The sequence below is a fragment of the Trachymyrmex septentrionalis genome, unplaced genomic scaffold, assembly GCF_001594115.1.
Source record: "Trachymyrmex septentrionalis isolate Tsep2-gDNA-1 unplaced genomic scaffold, Tsep1.0 scaffold55, whole genome shotgun sequence".
NCBI classification, from domain to species: Eukaryota; Metazoa; Arthropoda; class Insecta; order Hymenoptera; family Formicidae; genus Trachymyrmex; species Trachymyrmex septentrionalis.
The window spans coordinates 127,541-132,830 of record NW_017305725.1 but is presented as its reverse complement, the minus strand read 5'-3'; the positions used below and the strand labels follow the sequence as shown (position 1 = coordinate 132,830).

Here is a 5,290-nt window from a genome sequence, read left to right as displayed (position 1 = left end):
GGCAATGATTTTTTACGATTACAAATGTAATCTAACTTCGAAAATAATGTATCGATCGACTTCATTTGGCTTTTGGGGATGAAGCACCATCCAATAGGACTGTTTATAATTGGTTTGCTGAATTCCAGCGTGGACGTACCTTTCTTAGTGATGAATTCCGTGAAGGTTATCCATCCACGTCTGTTGTTGCCACTAATGTTGATGTTGTACGTGAAATGATTGAGCGAGACCGACATATAACATATCGCGAGATTCAGGCATCCTTAGGCATTGACATGAAAGCAATACATACGATTTTGCATGATCACTTAAGCGTACGGAAACTTTGTAGTCGTTGGATCCCACACAATTTGACCGAAGCTCAAAAACAGGTTCGTGTTAAATGAAGCAAAGAAATGCTCAAGAAATTCAACCGAGGTCGATCAATTTGGTCTACAACATTGTTACTGGGGACGAAACATGGATCTATTCGTATGAGCCCTAAAGTAAACAACAATCCATTGTTTCAAAATGGGTATTTCAAAATGAACCGAAACCAATAAAAATTGTTCGTTCACGCAGTGCTGCTAAGCAAATAATTGCTTATTTCTTCGATTATACCGGACATGTGACAACCGTGGCTTTAAAGGATCGAAGGACTTGTAAATACTGATTGGTATACAACAATTTGTTTGCCAGAAGTCAATGAATTGCGTAGAACAAACCGAAATCGTCGCATCATCCTTCATCATGACAACGCCAGCTGTCACACAGCACGTCAAACCGTTGATTTTTTATCCAGTAATAATGTCGAATTGATGACTCATTGTCCGTATTCACCTAATTTATCACCTAATGACTTCTTTTTGTTCCCAAACATTAAAAATAAGATAAGTGGTGAGCGATTTGAGTCGCCTGAAACAGCTGTTGAAACATTTCGTACACTGATTTCTCAGGTTGCAGCCTTAGAGTGGAAAAAAATGCTTCGAGCGTATGCAAAAATGTATCGGTCTTAAAGGCGAATACTTTAAAAAACAATAAAGCCACTTACCGAATTTTACATGTTTTTTTTCATATTGTTTGCAGAAACTTTTCCAACAGCCTATTATTATTACCATCCGAGGAAAATCAAGCCAAACCCTCTCCAATCCACCAAAATCTCCTTCTCTTTATTCCCTCGCTAACCTGTCCGTAACTTCTCCCTTCTGCCACACGATACTTTCACACACCCTTACACATACATAAATGCGTACATATATTTTAGAATAGAGAACCAAAAATTGTATTTTTATTATTATATAATACTTAAGAAAAATATATCACCAAATATTGCCTTTTATCATATTGATTTATTAAATTAAACTTTCGGTTGTCAATTTAAAGAAATAAAATTTTTCCTTATATTCATTAGCTCTCTCGCGGTTGTACTTTGCCCTCTCGCCGATCACTTGGATTAAGTTCCATGACAGAAAGTCAGAGCATACTGGCACATCTGGCGTTAAAGTGCGTCCTCCCGGCACACTGACCCAGTTTGGAGCTCTTTAAATTAAAAGTACGTTCGACTCGTATGTCCGTTTAGCGGAGCACGAGTTGAGGTTTCGACTTTGTCCTCCATTCGACTCCCGGCTCGTTAGGAGTCTCAGGACAAAGCGTAGTGTCTCCTGATTTACGTCTGTCCTTCCCCATTGTTCCCTTGCGGTCTGGAGCCTGGATACGACCAAATCGGTCTAATAATTTGATTCCTGTTGCATTCACCCCCTCAGCTCCATGTATGCGGAGCTTGGACGTAATACATGCTTTGGCGAGAAGAAATTTTTCATGAAAGCGCGTCATAGATAGTGTTCGGGAATACAACGATCTGTGGTAGGCTGATATCGTCCAGATGAACTCGTACTCAAGCTACAACAGAGGCTACCACTACATACTCACTGTCATGGATGTTGAGCAAGTACATGTAGGCCGTACCGCTCAAGAGCAAAGACGGAAGCAAGACGGCTATTGCTGAGATCATTCGAAGGAGAAGAAGATCCGAAAAATTTGCAAACGGATATGGGGAAGGAGATTTACAAGGCCGAAAATCTTAAAAAAGGCGCAAAAAATTTTTTAAAAATACGACGTTAATTACTATTCCACGTATTAGATGTTGAAAGCGTCAGGCCGAGCGATTCAATCGCACGCTGAATGACATATGGAAAAGCTGTCGCGTCTCGTGTCAAATTACAATGCACGCAAGTATTGCACTATCGGCATGTCACCTGTCGACGTACCTCCCGCGATCACCGAAAGACTCTTGGGCACGGTGTACAGCGCGATAAAAATCGCGGATTCGGTAAAATTTAAAATGGGCGATTCGATACGCATGAGCAAGTACAAGACGTTTTTTGAGAAGAGTTACACGCCAAATTAGACCATCGAAGTGTTCATCATTGAAGTATAGCGTACCAATCCCGTAACTTATTTACTCGAGGATTATAGCGGAAAATTCATCACTGGAGCGTTCTACGAGCACGAGTTGCATCGCGCTACTTATTCGGATATGTATCTCGTGGAGAAAGTACTGCGCAGGAAGGAAGACAAGGTTTACGTCAAATAGCTGAGATTGAATAGATCACACAATTTATAAATATTTACAAAAATATCATTTGATACAATTTTGATTCGTATATTTTTTATATATATATAATAAATATATTAATATATGTATATAAATGTATAAAATATTTTTTATTATCTCATTTATCTTTATTTGGAGTATACAAAACATAATTATTTTTTTTAACAATATATATGTAAAGAGACAGAATATGTATATAAATGTACAAAGTAACAATATTAAAAATTACATATACACTCTAAAAACATACACGAAGTGTAAATTAAGATAATAGTAACACATAATAAATAGTACATAAAACATAATTGTAATACGTATATAAATGTACAAAACATACATGAAGTGTAAATTATAATGATAGTAATACGTAAAACATAATAGTAATAAGTATTGTGACCACAGTCTCGACTAATGGCACAACTTTGTCGCGTTTTATTTTATCATTATTCGACAGCCAATGATTTTATCTCAATATTCAAAATCAATAGCTATGCACCGAATTATCGCGAAACTTCTCTAACTTAATTTGGGCGCCATGCACGAGTGAGCGTGCCACTCTTCGTTACGACTTTTCTGCAAAAACATTGTACAAATGATCCTCAGCTTTATATGGAATTATGGAAACCCGAGTAGCTCCGTCAACGCAGAAATTAGGAAGGTCACGGCTCAATACAAGATGGCGATGGACATACAATTACGCGCAAAACGAATCATGGCGACAAGGTTATGACAAGAGAGCAGCTATACGCGAAAACAGAATACGGTAATCTAAGCAGTTTGAGTGAACGGCACGCGGCAGCTAAAAGATTAATTACTCGCAGTAGCTCTTTGTACAGATCATAGCCTCTCGGCTCGAATTCGGCACATGCGACTCATTCGGTATCACAATGTCGGGGATCGGCAGCTTTACAATATTTCTACTCTTGTCTAGTAAATCCTTCTTCTCGGTCCTTTCGGCAGCTCGCTTCTCGCTTACTCTGGTTCACTCTTAATTCGGTAGCACTAATCTCGCTTTCTACTGTGTGGATCCTGCGTCCTCGCTGCGATCCTAACAAGGGTCGTGCTCAAGAAAATAGATAGAATTTGAGAGGAAAACTTTTTATCAAATTAAATAGGAGATTTGGTTTCAGTTTTCTGTATCCACCGTAGTGAAATCTAGATCAGAATCTTCATCACAGTATATAACAGAAGAGGTATTCGTGGTTAATGAAAATAAATCTTGAATTTTAGTTATACATTTCGTATCAAGTTGAATATCGTAATTAACATTGTTTAAATATTAATGTATATCTCAATATCGAGATTCGTGATTCTTAAAAAGTCTGTTTTAATACGATATTCATTTATATCTTCTTATCTAGATGTATATTAATAAAGTTATTAATTTATATCAGTATTTATTAAATGAAATAGGAGATTTGATTCAAATTTTTCATATCTGTGATTGTACAGATCAGATATACAGAATCTTTTATTAAACTATGCCTATCATGTTGAATAATGAAATCATAATTCATTTTTGTAAATGTTCTATAGGGTTGTAACTCGTTTTTTCAACATTATAATACTATATCCGATTGAATACTAATTGTCTGACAACTGTTATCATGTTAAAACAAAAATTCTTGATTCATTTATGCAAGTATCCTATTGTGTCCTAATTCATTTTCTTGAGAAAATCATCTGTATCTCGTTGAATACTGATGACTACTATCATGTTGAATCCGAAAATCTTGATTCATTTATGCTAGCTTTCTGTCATTCATGCAAGTATTGTAAGAAATATGCGACAACACGAGAAAGATATTAAGACACTATAAGATTCAAACCGAGGCATGGTCTACTCCACAGTGATAGAGTGTCCGTCAAATCACTAAGCCACACAGCCCTAACGCTGATAACTTTTCCGTTGTGCCTATTTCCTCTAAATTTCTTACAGTATCCTATCATATCCTAAATTGTTTATTTGAAAAACTATCACTGCTAAACCATCTCATTGAATACTGATCGTCTGATGATTTCTAAGATGTTAAATCCAAAAATCCTGTTTCATTCATGTTAGTATTCTATCGCGTCCAAACCCTTTCTTAATGGACTTGTATCTGGTTGAATACTAATTGTCCGACTTCTATCTTGTTGAATAAGAAAATCTAGAGTCATTTATGTAAATATCTTATAGTATTCTAACTCGATTTTCCAATGGTCTAGTACTATATCTAATTAAATACTGATTGTTCGATGACTGTTATCATGTTAAATCAGAAAACCATGGTCCATTTATATAAGTATTCTATCGCCTCCTAATTCATTTACTCGAGAAACTGTATCTTGTTGAGTACTGATGGTCTGATGACTTGTATCATTAAATCCAAAAATCCTGATTTATTCATGCTACTATTCTGTCGCATCTGAACTTGTTTCTTTACTAAACTAGCATTCAATCTGGTTGAATACTAATTGTCCGACGACTTCTATGTTGAATAAGAAAATCATTTCATTTATGTAAATATCCTGTAATGTTTTAATTCTTTTTTCAATAGATTAGTACTGTATCTCGTCGAATACTGACTTTCCGACGATTTTTATCATGTTGAATAAGAAAATTCAAATTTATTTATGTAAATATTTTACCGTGTTTTAACCGTTTTCTCAAAGAATCGTTGTTTATGGTTAACGATTTTAATACGATTCATGTCC

General features: G+C 35.8%; 1 protein-coding gene across 1 annotated transcript in view; it reads left to right on the top strand.

Moving 5' to 3' along the window:
* LOC108752118 overlaps window positions 1-5,290 on the top strand; it is an 8,408-nt gene that overhangs the window by 2,508 nt on the left and 610 nt on the right. The window lies entirely within an intron of this gene.